The 17250-nt window shown below is 49.9% G+C and overlaps 1 protein-coding gene across 7 annotated transcripts in view; it reads right to left on the bottom strand.

Annotated features, from left to right (window-relative positions):
- Window positions 1-17250, bottom strand: part of SQOR (sulfide quinone oxidoreductase) — a 53864-nt gene extending 36614 nt beyond the window's left edge. Inside the window, exons 1-4 of one of the 7 annotated variants that reach the window (XM_048218954.2) lie at window positions 14053-15618; window positions 12467-12512; window positions 11224-11548; window positions 8191-8421 (exon numbers count right to left, since the gene is read on the bottom strand). The gene's annotated coding sequence lies outside the window, so the exon portion shown is untranslated. Of the gene's footprint in view, window positions 1-503; window positions 737-3844; window positions 3864-7633; window positions 7742-8190; window positions 8422-11223; window positions 11549-12466 lie in introns of those variants that run through there. The other 6 variants (XM_048218946.2, XM_048218947.2, XM_026518415.4 and 3 more) reach the window with 6 other exon arrangements.

Genomic DNA, 17250 nt, shown 5'->3' with positions numbered 1-17250 from the left:
ACAGAGGTTTTCTGCCTGCTACCACCATCTTGACCATCCCAGGGATGACAGGAACAGTCCAGTGGGGATAGACACAGCCGGAATCTAGAACCAGAGTCCAAAACCACCAAGAGGTTTCAATCTCTCTGGGAAAAGAGATGCATCAAAATGCCAACAAATAACTGAGTGATCACAAGAAAGTTCCAAGAAGGGCAAGGAAGGTAACACAATTTATAGAATCGGCTTGAGCTGGAGGGAATAGAGCAAGTGCGACCTAGACTGGACGTCGGGCCATGGCTGAGTTCAGGGTATTTCAGGACGGTATAGTCATGGGGGGACAAGGGAGCACCATGTAGTCCATTCTCCCTGGAAAGTAAGTTCTGTCAGTGCGAGGATCCCATGTGACATGCTCACCGTGTTAGTCTCAGCACCTAGCACAGTGCCTGCCACAACGAAGGATCTCAGTAATTGTCTTAGTCCGTCCATGCTACTATAAAATGCCACAGATATAAATAGAAACTTACTTCTCACAGTTCTGGAGGCTGGAAAGTCCAAGGTCAAGGCACCAGCATGGTCAGCTGAGGGCCTCTTTCCTGTGTCCTCCCCTGTTAGAATTGGCTCTGGATCTCTCTGGACCCTCTTTTGTAAGGCAATAATCCCATTCACGAAGGCTCACGACTTCATCACCTCCCAAAGACTCCACCAACTAATACCATTACCTTGGGGGGGTAGGAGTTCAACAGATGAATATTGGAGGGAGTACGAACATTCAGACCACAGCAGTCCTATTTGCTTTAAAACATGAATTAAAGGATGAACAGATTTATGGGACTTAATTCATTCCAAAAAAAATGTACAGAGTGTGGAGGAAAACACAAAGTTCTAGGATGTGCCCCTTCTCGAGCTACTGAGAGAATGATGCGCATACTTCTAACTTTCCCCGTTAGCAACAGAGTAAAGTGCAACGTAATCAATACGAGCCAAACACCTGAGGTGTTCTCATGAGAGAAAGAGTAATCAGTGAAAGGTTGGCGAAACAGAAGCCGAGCAGGAGACTGGCAGCTGTTGACAAGCGGAGATGCACCAAGAGAAAGGAAGAGAACAAGTGGATGAATCAGAGATGGTGACTGCCCCATGCATCTCACCGCAGCTTTCTCTGCCCTGCTCTGAGCCCTGAGAGCTGACCTGGGGGGTCGGCATCAACTCCCCTGCTCATCTGAAAGCCTTAACTCTTATGGGGTGGCCCTCAGCTACAACTCTTTCTTCAGGGATTTTTTAAGATTTTATTTATTTGAGGGAGTGAGGGAGGGACAGAGCATGAGCATCAGGGAGAGGGAGCAGCAGACTCCCTACGGAGCAGGGAGCCCGCTGACTCGGGGCTCGATCCCAGGACCCCGAGATCATGGCCTGAGCCAAAGGCAGATGCTTAACCGACTGCGGCAGCCGGGCGCTCCTCTCAGGGTTCTGGTAATCATGCCCTGTTTGCTTTTGCAGGCCTCCCATCGATACAATCGGTTCACCACTCTCGTTGGTTTCTCTTAACCTTGCCCACACCTTTGTAAATAGTTATTGTATTAAACCCTTCTTAATAACATGTTTGAATGTGCCGACTGCTTCCCAGAGACCCTGGCTGATAAGGTGGAAAGGCCCAGAACGTGTTTGGGCAATGGAAGGCCAACCAGATTTGGCCCCTGTTCAGAGGAGTAGAAGAGTAGACAAGAAAGAAATACTACAGCCCAATTCCGAAGGGCCATACTAGGGAACGGAGGCTTTCTACTGAAAATCAGCTTTGCGAAGTGACAGACAGAGGGAATAGTTTTGAGAAAATGAAATTGGTATCAGGGAGCAATTTTTTAAAAAGATTTATTTCTCTCTTTATGTATCTATGTATCTATCTGGGAGAGAGCGCAAGCAGGAGGAGGAGCAGAGGGACAGGGACAAGCAGACTCCGTGCTCAGGGCAGAGCCTGACCCAGGGCTCAGTCCCACAAGCCTGAGATCACGACCTGAGCCGAAATCAAGACTCGGACGCTCAACTGACGAACCACCCAGGCGCCCCTCAGGGAGCACCTTAGATAGGAGAGTCAAACCAGTTCTGGAAGTCAAGTTTGGAGACCAGCACAGTGGTCTGGGTGTGAGTGATAAGGTCCAGATCAGGTGCTGGCATTAGAAATGCAAATAAAGATTCAGATAAGAATGAGAAGAGGAAAGAGAATGATTGACGGAGAGGTGGGAAGGGCACCCTGGGATAAAAGTCAAAGTTGACATCTAGGCAGCAGAAGAGAGAGGAAGTATGTGAAACAGGCAACAGGACAGGCAAGGTAAGGGCCTGTGTGGGTTAGTTTTGGGGAGTTAGGTTTGAGGTTTGGGAAGCAGAATCACCTACAGTGAGCATCACGTAACTGTGGGCAAGGAGGAGGGCAACCCACAGCAGACGAGTGTCCCCTGGGAAGGGAGAAATGATCGGAGAAGCTTATGGAGCTGAAGCTTGGGCTGGGAGCTTAACCCCAGACAACTGCCGTTCTATCTAAGGGTCACAGGTCACAGGGCAGCAATCCGCAGGCCAAACGCAGACCAGAGCTGTGTTCTGGCTCATAGTTTTCTTACATTTTTCATTAGCACCAACATTAAAAATTTTGGCTATCTAACCCAAAAAAATTCCAAATTCTTGGCCGGATAATACGAGGCCCACGTTCTCCTGTATCAGCCCTCAGCTGGAGCTGAGCAGTCACGGGTTCCAGTTCACCCCAGCCCCACCCAGTCTACATTACTCATTTGTGCCACCTGCCCTGCCCGGGCGTGCATTTGAACTCACGGTCCCTGCTAATGGCAGTGAGTCCCTGGAAGTTCCCGATGCCTGAGAAGATCCCCTGCGGGAAGTACAGAGGATGAATTGGAGCAATTTAGTTGAGTTCAGCATTTCCGAGTGTTTGCTCTGCACCAAGCATCATGTCAGATGCTGTGGGGACCACAGTGAAAAAGAACAGTCCGTCTGTTTTACCAGGAAACCAGGGATACAAGCCCCCACTAAGTGGCTGTTTCAGAAACTCAGGCAGCAGTGAGGGCTTGGAATAGACAAGGTGAACAGAGATGAAGGTGTAAATACAAAACACGTGCCGAATGGAAATTTGCGTGACACATTAGCGACAGGGGACAAAGAAGGAAGAATGTGAACGAGGACCTTGCTCAGGTGGATATAATGAAGACAGGGTGTAAGTAACAGTGTCGGATTACTCAGGGTACAGTCAAGGTCCAAAGCAGGGTGGGAGAGAAGGAAACCACCCCCCCTAAAAGCCCAGCGAGTGGTGTTCTGCGAGGACAAATGTTGGTGGCGCCCTGCCTCTTGGCACACCTCCTCTTGAGTAATGGTAGCGCTGTCACCACCTGTGTGTTCGGGAACTGGATTACTATATTGTTAGCAAATAAACAAAATTGAGCAATCTTCGTTTAGGGCTGCAGGGCCATGGTAGAACTCTACAGAGCTGTTATAAAAATTAAATATTTTAATATTTTAACATTAAGTATTAAGCCATGGAGCCAAAGCCCTGGTGGTGGACCGAGAGAAAATCATTCAGGAAACAAATATCATGTAATGCTCCCTGATGATTCAGGGGTTAGAGCACATTGGGGTTCGTTAGTTCCCTCTTTAGGAACAAAGCATAAGAAATATCTTTGAAGAGTTACTGATAGTGTTATCAGTGAGAACTTGGCAATGAAACAGCGGTCCCCTTTGCTGCTAAGAAAGTTCCTACCAGGTTTCCTAGCCTACACTCATTTTACAATCGAGAACGCCTTATAATGAGGGAGGGACTGACAATTTCATCAAGCCATACATTAGCTAAGCGGAAAACAAAAATTCTACTTACCGAAGGAAAATGCTTGCACTCCGACTTTGGAAAAGGAAGAAATAAGTCAGTCAATTGGATTATTTCAACTGAAAGTTAGTGGTTTTGATTGAGTAATATGGGCGGGGGGGGGGGGGCGCCTTGCTTTTCTGCTTGCGTTAGCCAATGAGAGTGTGACCACCCATGTTCCGGTGTGTGAATAATCAACAGCTTAGCTCTCCTTCAAGTCCATCATTCACAGTTGGCCTCTAGTCAAGTATACTGCAGGCTTCCTTTCAACGTCTGCATATGCCTATGTGTGCCCAACCCCAGACCGCAGAACAGGACACACTGGAGAGGGAGGCCTGATGAGGAATTAATTTGTTCCCAGTCACACAGAGGGGGTTGGCTTAGGCTCAATCTGTTAAATGATCACAATAAAATTACTCATCAGGCTCAGGAGTGCTGGGCTTCCTGCTCAGTCTCCCATACAAGAAGGCTCTGAAGGGTAGAATTTCATTATAAACAAGGACTGGCCAATTAATCAGGCATATTATCCCCTGGAATCTAGTGTGTGAGGTCTTAACACAATGAGAAAAGACTCTAATTACAAGTTATATATCTGTTGTTTAAACATGATTGAAGAGATGCCAAACTCAATCCTTTAATGGGAGGGGTAGGCTAGGTAGCAGGCGTGCCAGGTCGCCTAAGCTCATGTCTGTCCTATGTCTAACCAAATGACGCAGTTCCCCTTCCTGGTGAAGCTTTGTCTGAGGGTGTGTCAGGAGTCAGGGAGTCAGAAGCCTCGGTCCACATTCCAGGCAGTGCCAGGCAGTGCTCATCCTTAACCATTCTGGGCCATGCTGTCTTCAGCAATGGATAAAGGACTGGACTGGGAGTCTTCAAAGGTCCCTTCCTTTTCTAAAACACTGTGATCTTCTAAATGAGGGGGAAAGGGAAATGCAGGTTCACACGCAGGTACTCAAATGGGAATACTTGTTCTCCTAACTCCTTAGATTGATCTGAGCTGTGAATTATTGCAGCACAGAATGACAAAGGTATAACCAGGCCTGCCCCTGCTGTCTCTTCCTCTTCTAAGAACATCAGTCATATTGGATTAGGCCCCACCCTATGATCTCATTTAATCTTAATTACCTTTTTAAGGGCCCTATTTCCAAATATAGTCACATTCCAAGGCACTGGGGATTAGGGCCTCAACATATGAATTTTGAGGGGACACAATTCAATCCATAACACCATTAGCCCCAGTGTGTTCTAAATTTCCTACTCCTTTCAAAGTTCTCTTCCCATCTTGCTGCCCCCAATTTAGCACTTTTACAAAATAAACCTCAGGGCTGGCGGGCTGGACCTGCTTTTCATCTTCCTGTTACCATCCACATTTGTTGGATTACACAGACTTTTAAGGCTGGGAATTAAGCAGCAACTAGTTAGGGAGCACATGGGTGGCTCAGTCGGTTAAGCGTCTGACTTTGGCTCAGGTCATGATCTTCAGGTCCTAGGATAGAGCGCCCCACCTCAGGCTTCCCTGAGTGGGGAATCTGCTTGTCCCTCTCCCTCTGCCCCTCCCCTGCTCATGGGCAGGCTCTCTCTCCCCCACCCTCCCTTAAGTAAATAAATAAAATCTTAAAAAAAAAAAAAAGAACTAGTTGGCTTCAAGCCTAGTCTGGGCAGCTTCTAGCAACTTCCCCCCACTGCTGCTATGTACCAAGTCTTCAGGGTCAGAGAGGAGTTACATAGTGGGTGGTGGGGCAGGGAAAGGTAAGAAGAAAAGAGGAAAAAGAAATGTGCATCTATGCCCAAAAATGCCTCATCATGAGTCTGTCTCCATTCCCTATTAGACATTTCCTGTGTTACAACATATCAGATTAACAAGCCTAGACACAGGAAAGATGGAAGAGAAACCGTTCTGCAGAGGAATCCTGGTTTCCCAACAACATCCAATTTCATTTTCTCTGGCAGAACACCAGCCACACAGACCCACTCACACAACCTATCAGCCCTGACATCTCAAACACTCCAACTCCAGATGTGTTAATATATTTGTTTAGCCCGTTAAAAAAAAAAAAAAACGCCCAAATTTTAAATAGTCATATCTCAAATCACCAGCTGTCTCCTTAATGAATTTCGGGTTTTTTAGATGTAATCATAAGCAACCCTCTCCAACCCACTTATTCATTCAATAAAGATTTATTGAGCACCTTCCATATACCAGGACTGGGGATACCAACGATGATGGCCATAAGCTTGAGGGAGGGAGACAGGTTCTAATAAATGGTATTTATTTCACACCTCGGTGCCAGGTATGGTGCTAGGTACTTAAATAGATGGGAAGACACAATTATCTCCACTGTGCAATGAAAAAGCTAAGGTGGAAAGAAGTTCAAAAGCCAAGATCATGCTGCTAGTCAGTGGAAGTGTCAAGACCACAGCCATGTCACCTGACCTCTGGGAGTGCCCTTTCCACTCTGCAGGATCTTAACCTGAGGCCTGTGAACTTGAATGGAAAAAAAAAAATCACATCTTTATTTTCACTAATCTCTAACTGAAATTTAACATTTTCTTCAATTATACATATAGGCAAAAATCACAGCCGTATTAGTAGTACCTATGATTGCCACCAATAGAAATCACAGGCGGTGGGGCACCTGGGTGGCTCAGTCAGTTAGGCATCTGCCTTTGGCTCAGGTCACCATTCTGGGCCTCCAGCCCTGCCTCCGGCTCCCTTCTCAGTGGGAAGTCTGCTTCTCCCTCTGCCCCTCCACCCTGCTTCTGCTCTCTCTCTCTCTCTCCTGTTCTCCGTCTCTCTCTCAAATAAATAAAATCTTTTTAAAAACAGCACAGCTGTGTTCTTGTATCACAGGTGTTGCCTATATCTTGAAATACTGTTTACCTGCATTACTACTTCAAAATTATGGTAGCTATTAGATCAGCTGCTGATCTTTAAAGCATTAGGCTTTCTTTAAAGCACATACACTACATTATAAATTCTTTTAATATTTTGATATGTGCTTTGGAATAGTTTCCTTTATAATATTCAGCCTTCTATTTTATAGCTTTAAAAGTATTGTTCTGAGAAGGCATCCTCAGTCTCCCCAGAACGGCCTGCCGAAGGGGTACGTGGCACAGAAACGGGTCAGAACCCTACATTATACAACGAGAAGCCCAGCTCTCCTCACTATGTCTTTGAGCACGAAGCGAGGTGGGGATTTTCATAATTAAGAGAGAAGAGCAAACGATAAGAGCCCCAATTCCACCAGAGAATTCTTTCTCTCCTTTCCACCAATTCCCGTTCAGCACGTGCCCTAAATGCTTTCCTCTGCTTGCTCCAGCCGAAGCTGATTCCTCGAGTGTCCCCCTCTGTCCGACGCGCGGCGTCAGTGCATAACTGGGTCCCCACTGCGGGCAGATGGGCTGGTGTCAACCTCCGATCCCTGAGACCGAGCACTTAACTCGCGTCCCGGGACGGCGCTAAGTGACATATTCAACAAGTGGAACGCGTCAGAAATTCCCACACACCAAGACCACGGATACTTCGGTTTTCAACCGCTCCTCTCAGGTTGGCCTCTCCGCGCCCCCGAAACCCGACACTCCGGGAAGGAAGCACGAGCCCCCACGGCCAAGCTCCAGACTAGGGCAGCAAGAGCTGCGGGTGTCGCGCGTGAGCAAGGAGGGTGAAGCGCGATGGTACGCGCACAGTCCCAGCTGCGTGGGCAGAGTGGCCCAACAACCAGCCTCTGGCGTGACCTCTGTCCCCGCCCGGTCCCCCTCCCCTGGCCGAGGGCCCGAGATCGGCCGCCGGAGGCCTCTTACCCAGGGGCGAGCGGAGCTTCCGGCCACAGTGTTGGCGCAGCAAAAGCTGCTGCTCCCTGCCCCGCTCGCCGCCTCGGCTGGGGCCCCGCCCGCCCGCCTGCCCGGCCCCCGGGCGGATGCTAGAGGCGGGGACAGTGGGGCTCCCCCCAGGAAAGGTCCGGAAAGGTTGTGCCGCTGCCCCGCCTGGCGCCCCAGCCCGACCCCGAGGCCAAGTGCAGACGGCACCCGGGCTTGGAGTGCGCCCGGAGGACAGAGCCAGGGACGCGGGTCCGGCCGGCCCGGGGCGCTGCCCGCCGCGGCACCCTGGCCCCTACGCCTAGCGCTCTCCGGAGGGCGGCGGCGTCCTCGCGCGTGTCAGCGGAGGGCAAGGGGGCCACCTGTTACGCCCGCCCCCCTTCCCCCACGCCCTCCTGCCCCACCCCCTCCGGGCGGTGCCGCGTAACTGGGAGGGGCAAAGCGGAGGCCGGGCACTGGATAAAGGCCGGGCAGTTTGGGTTGGGTCCTCCCGGCGTGCTTCTGCCGGGTTCCCAGCACGTCCCAGGAAAACAGTTACTCACACTTAACAGATGAGGCCACCGCGGCCCGGAGTAGCCCAACGACTGGCTTCGGTAAACGCTGGAGCCGCTCTCTTAGCTCAGGGAGCAGGCTGGGGTCAGCGGGCTTCAGCCTCTGGCCTTCACACCGTCTGCCATCCTACTTTCACGACTGGACGTTTTCAGTTGGGTGCTCTTTCAACGGAGTTGCAAAGGGTGCATGGGCGGTTCTCCGCAAAACAGATCAAGCAGCACCTTAGTGTAATAAATATAGGGTGTCCCAAAAGTCTTACTACAATTTTAAGCTGTTTAAGACATTGAAAACTGTAAGATACTGATGAAAGAAATTAAGAAGACACAAATGTAAAGATAGTTCATGCTCGTGAGTTGAATTAATGTCGTTAAAATGTCCATACTACTCAAAGCAATCTATAGGTCCGATGCAATCTTTATAAAAATTTCAATGACGTTATTTTTCCAAAAAAATAAATCATCCTAAAATTTGTATGGAACCACAAGACCCAGAATATCTACGGCAATCTTGAGAAAAAAGAACAAGGCTGGAGGCATCCTGTCTCACCTAAGACCCCTCCTTCTCCTTCCAAGAAGAGCAGTGACTGTAACATCAGACATCCAGGAAGGGGGCTAAGAGTTTACTCACTCACTCATGCAATCCCTCTTTCAACCGCCACTCCCCAGTCCCTGCCTACTATGTGTCACGGAAGTCCTGTGCCTGCTCCCTGGCCCTACACTGTTGACAAAACCTGACTTGTGGGGCTTGCAAAGTAGTAAAAGTGCACTTGCAGAGATGGGAATCTAGGAAAAGCATCACTAAAGGGGGGGGGGGGGAGGAAGGACTCGCACTGAAAAGAACACAACCCAATCCAAGAATATTTAAGAGAAGGAAAAGCAAACTGACAGTGCTCTGGGAAGACGTGCCGACTCCTGAGCAGGCAGAGAGAGCCAGCACAGGAATGGGCAGGAATAGGGAATGGAACAGAGAAAGAGACCTCTGGCGAAAGAGAAAGGGACGGTGGGAAGGAAGGGCACGTAGAGAGGCTGTTCCTGCAAACGGGCAGCTTTAAATAGCAGTCTCTCCTTGGCTCCTCGGCAAGCCCGCACCCTCGTCCCTGCCCGTTCTTCCCTGGGTGGATGGGCAGCTAGCGAAAAAGCTCAGTCTCCAGCCCCAGCACACCCACCCTAGCTGAGAGCGCTGCAGGGGGCAGGTGACGTCCGCTTTGGAGACCCTGCAGTGACCTCTAGGGGGGCTGGGGATGGAACGGTTCCTCCCGCGTCTGCACAGTGCTCATCCAGCCAGACCTCCGGGCGGTGTCAGAACCGCAGCAGGGTGGGCAGACAGGGCATAATGATTGTGTACTACGCCCATTTTTTAAAAGGCAGCCCCAACATCTCCCAAATGTGCTGCATATCAAATAATAACCAAAATTGCTATCGGGCTCCAGGCTAGCTAGTTTCCCCATCTGTTACACAGAAGATGAAGTTGTTTTTCAGACCAGAAGCACTGATGTGTATGGACGTTCTTCACCAACTCCAGAGGGTTCTATCTCAATCAGCGCTCTTGGTCCCAAGCAGGAAACAAGCTCTGGATACCCTACATAGAAAAGGGCTCTTAAAGGCTCTCGGGGCTTCACGGAACCATCAAAATGAAGAAGTGATGATGGCAGGAATCAAGATGGCTCTGCAGAATCAAAACCCAGAAAGCACAATACCGTCCGGCGGCACCAAGAATGCTCCCACTGCCCTGACAAATGACACAAATATAAAGGAAATGAGAATTCGAGTCCTCGGTGGGAGTGTCCACTGACCAAATCTATGTCAAAGGCCAGCACCGTAGCAACTGAAGCAGAGGGAGAGCACATTCGGTCCCTCTTCCACCGGTGTTCTTTTTAATTCACATTTGATAAGCACTGGGAGGGCTCGTAATTCAAGGAAAAACTCAGAATTTGGGGAGAGTATGGTGATCTAAGGCCTTTGTGAACCCTGAAGCGGGTAGCAATTCTCATACTCGCCATTTACCACTTTTCTACACATTCTGAACACCACAGGGAGCTCTAGGGGGCTATGAAGTTGCAACAAGCATTGCCCTGGTGGGCCTGGGGACTCCCACGGTTCCAGATGCAGCATGAAGAATGGAGGGAACTGGCGCCTGGTTTGTGGTAAGTCTATTAAATTTAGTTGGGCATTTGACACAACCCTGAAAAGGTTGCTGCGTGCCTGAAGAGAGCAGTGAGTGGGTGAAAGCAAGCAGCCTTTTTTCCAAAAGCCAAGGGCATTAGCCCTGGGGCCACCAACATCCAAGATCCAAAGGGGGCCCTGCCCAGGGTCTTTCTCCAGGAAATACCACTTCTAGGCTTGTTTTCCCTCTCGCCTATGCTCTACTTTTGTCCTTTCTTATGTGCATTCTCTCTCCTGACACTGATTTCTCGCTTTTCTATCCGGAGTCTCTTTCTCCCCCAGGAGTTTTAACCTCTACTACCACCTCATGCCCAAAATACAGCCTTGTCAAACAGGAGAGAAGTCATGATTAAAATGGAATAAAAAGGCTTAGCCGCTATAGACCCTGTATTGCCCATTTGCAAGCAGGTCATTTTGTGGGTAAGCGGTATCATCCAGCTGGGACCCAGGAGACAGAGGGCCTAAATTGTTCCTATTGTTGGGAAGAAAACCCTCAAAGTCATGTTGAAGGGTTTGTTACGTACATATGTGATAGGATAGCAGGATTAAGGGGCTGTGTTAGTCTAGGCATTGTGAGAAGCAGATGCCAGTACAGAATTAAACATGCAAGGATGTTATTGGGAAACTCTTGCGAGAGAAAAGGAGGGAAATGGAGAAAGTTGGGATAACCATCAGAGTACGATGCAAGTCTGACCCTAAAAAAGGAGAGGGAAGAACGGTTGAATGGAAGCTTTCTAGACAGTTGTGTAGTCTAAAGAAGGTTCAGCAAAGCCATCAGGCCAAAGTCAGCTATTAGGGGAGACCTATAATCCCCCAGGCAGAGCCAGCTTAATGAGATTGCAACCTGTACAGGGCCCATACCTGGTTTAATGCTCTGCTGTTGCCATCTTGAAATTCTTAATAAAATTTGAACAAGGGGCCCTGGGCTTGCCTTAGTCTCCCTGCTGAGCTCAGGCATTGGCTAGGAGCAGCCCATAGGAAGCACACTTTGGCAAAAATGTGGTGGTGGAATTCAGAGTGAAGCAGCTGAGGCCTTTGTTCGGTTGTGTTCCTGTTGTTGGGAGAGCTGTGAGGCATGGTCTCCTGGCCCCCACAGTCCACCTCCGGTGCACATAGATCTCCTTCTGCACAGAGGTGCAGAAAGCAGCTCCTCCGTGGGCCTCCTGGCCTCCCTCCTGAGGAGCAACTGAGAAGAGGGAATTTACTGGAGGAACAACAGTCCCCCAAGATCATCACAGTTGATCCCAAGGCCACAGTGAATACTCACCTTCTCCCTTCTCCAACATCCATTCCAAACTCCTTTCAGCCTCTGCTCTCACCTTGGCAGGTCTTGGGACGTACCCAGTGGTGTGACCCAACCTTTATTCCTGATTTGAACACTTGATAGTCATTGCCTCCCTTCTCAGGCTGGGTGGCTGCATGTGTTCTAGTCACAGTTATAACGGGACAAGGGAGTAGCGGAGGTGCCCACATGAATCACCGGAGTTCCACACATACTCCTCCTGGCCCCCACGGTGTAAAAGCAGCCCCCCACCCCGCTCCTGGTGATCAGGTTCAGTTACTCCCGCTAGTGTGGCAACTCCCCTCTTGCCTGCCTGTCCCTGACACAAATCTCCAAAGTGCCCTGTCAGCAGCCATAACTTCTCATTCAATGGGTCCTTCGCTGTGCCTCTGGCGAGGGCGTTCCCTTTGGGGACCAGGCCCCTCAACCATGCAGAGCCCAGGGTTGCAAGGGAAGGAAGCACAAATCCCCTGGGGGTCATTAAGAATGACGGTAAGTTAGGCCATTCCTGCTTCCAGCCCTTGGTTTCCAGAGCCTTGTATCCTTCTTACTGAGAACACAGCACTGTATAGAGGGCTCTGACTTAATAAACACACACGCCATGTCCTGAAGGGCAGGCTCCACCGTTTCAGGGTGCTCTCTCAGAGCTGGAGCGCCTGTGTGAGTGCAGAAGGCCATTCCAGCGGTCTGCCAGACCAGCTACCTCTGCGTGGTGCGGTATAAGACGGAACCAGAGGATCTCATGGTTGTGATCCGCTCCTACCCCTCCTCCACTTGAAGGACAGCCCCTGGTTGGACACTCTGCTAAATGGGATTCCATACCTGTGGATGAGACGCTTGTGCCTCCAGAGCGAAGTGTTGGCTGAAACTGTGGGCGGGGAAAACAGACATTCAATTGACAGTTTGCTTCAGGGTTGACTCTCCAATCTCCTGTCGTAATACGGTCTGAGAGATCTGGGGCTCTCGGATATCCAAGAGAATGTTACGCTGACCCATTTCACTGATGACATCCAGTGACTGGAGAGGAGGAGCAGAGGGGCTAGAGTGCTGCAGGCCTCGATAAAATGCATGCACTTCAGAGGATGGGAGAAAACTCTATGAAGAGTCAGGAATAGGCCATTTCTGTGACTTTTTTAGAGTTCTAGCGGTCAGGGGGTATTCCGGGATATCCCCATCCGAAACAACAGACAAACTGCTGCATCGTACCGTCCTGTCACAAAGAAGGAAGCGCCTTGCAGACCTCTTTGTGTTCTAAAGGCAACATATCCCACCCTGGGGATATTTTCTGGCCCATCGGGTGACACAGAAGGCTGCCAGCTTCGAGCAGAGCTGAAGCAGGAAAGGGTGTTGCAAAAGGTTCAAGCCAGTGCCGTCAGCCCTGCCGGCTGGCCCCCCATGGTGCTCGATGGGTCAGTGGCAGGAAAAGATGCAGTATGGCCACTGGACAGAGCTGTGGCTCCAGCAGACCCGTCGTAAACTGGACTTTATGCACAACCTCCTTTTTCACCTTGTCCTCATAGGCCCCCCTTCCAAGGAGGCCATGATGCTCCTTTGGGTCTCTCTGGAACAGTGTCAACTCAGAACCTTCTGTCCAACAGTCCTAGTGTACAGTCACCCAAGTAAGTGGCCATCGGGTCCTTTGAGGAAGGACGGGGGGATTACTGCAGTCTGTACGTGCCAGAGTGTTGCAGGGCCCTTCCTCCAGCCGCTTCTTGTCAGTGGGATCCAGGTCTCAAAACTGACTCAGTCAGGGAACTGGCAGAGATCATGACTTGAAGTGAAGTGACTGCCCTCAGCTTCTTGCTCTTCCAATTCTGCTTTTTTTTTTTTTAATACATAAGGGATCCGTAAACAGCCCATGAACCAAATCAAACCAACCACCAGTTTGCGTAAAGGAAGCGTTTTTGAAACACAGCTACACGCATTTGTTGACAGAGCGTCTATGGCTGCTTTTGTGCTACGACACCTAACATTTACTACCTAGTCCTTTACCAAAAACCTTTGCTGACTCCTGTCACAGATGCTAAGCAGCATGCTTGCTGACTGCCTATTTTGCCCCCAGATGCAAAACCGACACCACGCTCCATTACCCATCACTACAACGCGCTGCGGGCAAAGCCCACTGACTGCCCCCCAACCTGGCCTTCTGGTGAGTGAGGTAATTCTGGCCTTGGGGCTTCCAACAGTTAGGTGCCACTCCTGGCCTCGATCAGTCTTCACATATGCTAACATGCTTAGTTTATAATCACATCTCAGAATTTCCACCATCCATGGCCTGCGAAACTTCTTAGTGACATTGGTGCCCCTCTTGGCAGTGTGTCCTGTGCATTCTCATGGGACATATTCTCTGTGGGTCTTCTGGCCTTACATAAAATACCCTTCCCACATGCCCACTTCCATCAACTGACCTCTTTATTCCTTCTTGTACTGTCTGCCGGGACGAAGAAGAAAAGGAAGTAAGTCTGGGGGGGGAAGCATCCTAAACTGCTGAGCAGAGCTTCAGTGATGCCAACCGGGAGTCCTTTAGCCAAAGCTGACCATCAGGGGAAGGCCCATCTCTCCCAGGAGCAGACCACTGGCTAGGAGCAGCTGTGGGAAGCCTGCCTCCGTGCAAACGCAGAGAGGCCTCCGAGCATGGCAGCTGGGGCCCTAGGTCGGGTCCCCGTAGGTAGAGGTGTGTGAGGCATAGTCTCATGGCCACGACGGGAACAGGGTGGAGGGGACACAGCCTGCTTTAAATGCCAGCCTGCATCCTTAATATCAGGTCTGACTCGTAAGGTGGCCCGAGCTGCTGCTCAGTCTGTCAGCTCTCTCGGGGAGTGAAGGGTTGGGTCAGTGAGTAAGAGGACTCCAGGAGGGACTGCAGAGATGGAAGTGACTCGTGTGCCTCACCTCCTCCCCTTACCATTACACTTTTAACCCAGACGGGAAAGGGGCATCTGCCCTCATTCAGAACAGTCTCTTCTCTGCTCCCCTGTTCTCAGACGGTACGTTGTGGACCTCAAGGTTTGTCTGCGGCCCAGACCATGAGGCAGTCAACAGCCAGGAACATCTCATCGAGACAAATTCATTTGCCTGGATGTGGCCACTGCACTGAACAGAGAGGCTGGTGCCACTATGAAGTGAAAACAACAGTCCAGAAGCCAATGCTCCTTGACGGCCACAGAACATGAGGTGTCTTATGCTCGGTCAGTCATGCTGGAAAAGTGTCAGGGTGCACCTCAGGTCTGCATGCTTACTCCCAAGGGAAACTCAATTACTTAGGGTCCTGCAGTGAGCAAACCTGGCCTCCAGCTCTGGCTGTGCTCTTCCCCCAGAGCTATTGCAGTACAGAAGAGATAGAGCTGAGAGGCAGGCTGAAGATCCAGAAATGCAGGCTCAGCACGGCAACATCAAAGGTAGCTTTCCTGGGGTGGTGGTGGTGGTGGAATGTCTCAGAACAGCCGTACTGGGAATGCCCTGGCCACTCCGGAGTTTCTCCTAGTGGCTTGGCTTGGCTTCCGTCAACTCCAGCATCGTTACCATCTCAAGCAAGGCTCCTGAGCCACGTCTCACCCAGTTCCAGTCTCTCTGTTGCTTGTTTCTATCAGAGAGGTGTGGAGCTTCGCGTTGGTCTAGAATTAAAACAGCCTCGCAGGAAAATCAAAGAATTCTGTGCAGTCTTTCCACTCGCCTCTCTCCTAATGGAGAAACTCAGGCCTCCTCCACTTCCATTCTTCCAATATTATCAGAACGGATTAAGAGAACTAGCAGATGAAATGGTATATCCGTGTAACTCCCTATCATTGGTATAGTTTCATCAAAAGAGTTAAGGTAGGGGCGCCTGGGTGGCTCAGTCGTTAAGCGTCTGCCTTCGGCTCAGGGTGTAATCCCGGAGTTCTGGGATCGAGCCCCACGTCAGTCTCTTCTGCTGGGAGCCTGCTTCTTTCTCTCCCACTCCCCCTGCTTGTGTTCCCTCTCTCGCTGGCTGTCTCTCTCTCTGTCAAATAAATAAAATAAAATCTTAAAAAAAAAAAGTTAAGGTAAAGCTCTTAAGTTCTATTATTTATTTTTTTAAAGATTTTATTTATTTGAGACAGAGCGAGAGAAGACGAGCAGGCAGTTGGGGCAGAGGGAGAAGAAGAAGCAGGCTCCCCACTGACCAGAGAGCCCGATGCAGGACTCGATCCCATGACTCAGGGATGGTGATCTGAGCCGAAGGCAGACGCTTAACTGAGTGAGCTTCCCAGACGCCCTTACCTTCTATTATTTAATCTGTTTCTAGGGTCTCCAGCCGAAGAAAATTCCCCTGCAATGCAGTAGCTTCGGGTTTTTCCCTGAACCAAATCCAGCTCCACCACTCCTCCCCATCTGTAAAACGGCAGTAAGAATCCAGTGTTCCGGGGATGACCTCCCGCCACGCTGTTACAGGTAACAAGTGTAAAGCAGCACCTGGCACACGACAGATGCTCTGCAGAACTGGGCCTCTGAATGTTAGGCCTGAGAATAAGCTGCAAGTATACTGGGATTAGAAATCCAGCCAGGGATGAAAATACTCTAAGAAATGGAACAAAACAAGAGAAAAAACCAAGAAGCAATGAGAACAGATGTGTGGCTGACAGCAGGCCTGCGCCTGGGTGCCGGTCATTGTCTTCTTCCTTGAATTCCTGGGTGAGCAGGCGTGGAGATCATACACTCCTAAGTAGCACCCTCATTATTAAATTAGATCGTGCATATTAAAACACTCTGAGGGGCGCCTGGGGGACTCGGTCGGTTAAGCATCCAACCCTGGATATTGGCTCGGGTCATGATCTCAGGGTTGCGAGATCAAGCCCTGGGTCGTTGGCGGGGGGGGGGGGGGGTGTCCATGCTCAGTGGGGAGTCTGCTTCTCCCTCTCTTTCTCCCTTTGCTCCTCTCTCTCTCTCTCTCAAATAAATGAATAAATAAAATTTAAAAAAAAACAACTTTGAAAAACATAACATGCTACAGCCACCTGAAAGATGATGACGATGTTAGGTGCTTCTAGTTGCAATGAATAGAGATTTGTTGAGGTTACTTCAGAAATGGGAAAGGTAGGAGATGGGAGGGGGTACTGTAAGATATCTGTGGAAAATAGTAAACTTAGCTCAGCACTCAAATCCCACAGCAACCTAAGAGCCTTCTACAGGAAAATTGCTTAGGATCCATGGCATTTTGAGGGGTCTGATGACCTTGTCCCCTTTTAGAAGTGGAAGCTCATGGTTCCCTACTCCTCACTTAACACTCAGCTATTCTCTGTCTGCTTCCGGGCCTTCTTATTTCTCCTTCAATGACTAAGGGGCTGATTCTGAGTGAGTATTCTAATACATATTCCCAGGACAGTAATTAACGAAGCCAGTGAGATTCTCTGTAGTTCTCATTTAGGCAGAGTTTTTCCTACCAGGCTAATTTTTCAGCAACTGGACTATGGGTTGGCTGCCTTTGGGTCAGGTGGCCACCCCAGACCAGCTGAGGCCCAATGTGGAGGTTCAGGGGAATAAAAACACAGAACTTGCCCACAGCGAGATCTTTGGCCTGGAATGTTTTTCTTAGAGCAGGTTGCTGAGTGCGGGTGATTACATGATTGGAAAAGGAGAGGAAAAAAAAA

The sequence above is a fragment of the Ursus arctos genome, unplaced genomic scaffold (genome assembly GCF_023065955.2).
Source record: "Ursus arctos isolate Adak ecotype North America unplaced genomic scaffold, UrsArc2.0 scaffold_36, whole genome shotgun sequence".
Classification (NCBI taxonomy): Eukaryota; Metazoa; Chordata; class Mammalia; order Carnivora; family Ursidae; genus Ursus; species Ursus arctos.
This window is presented reverse-complemented; position numbering and strand designations above follow the sequence as displayed.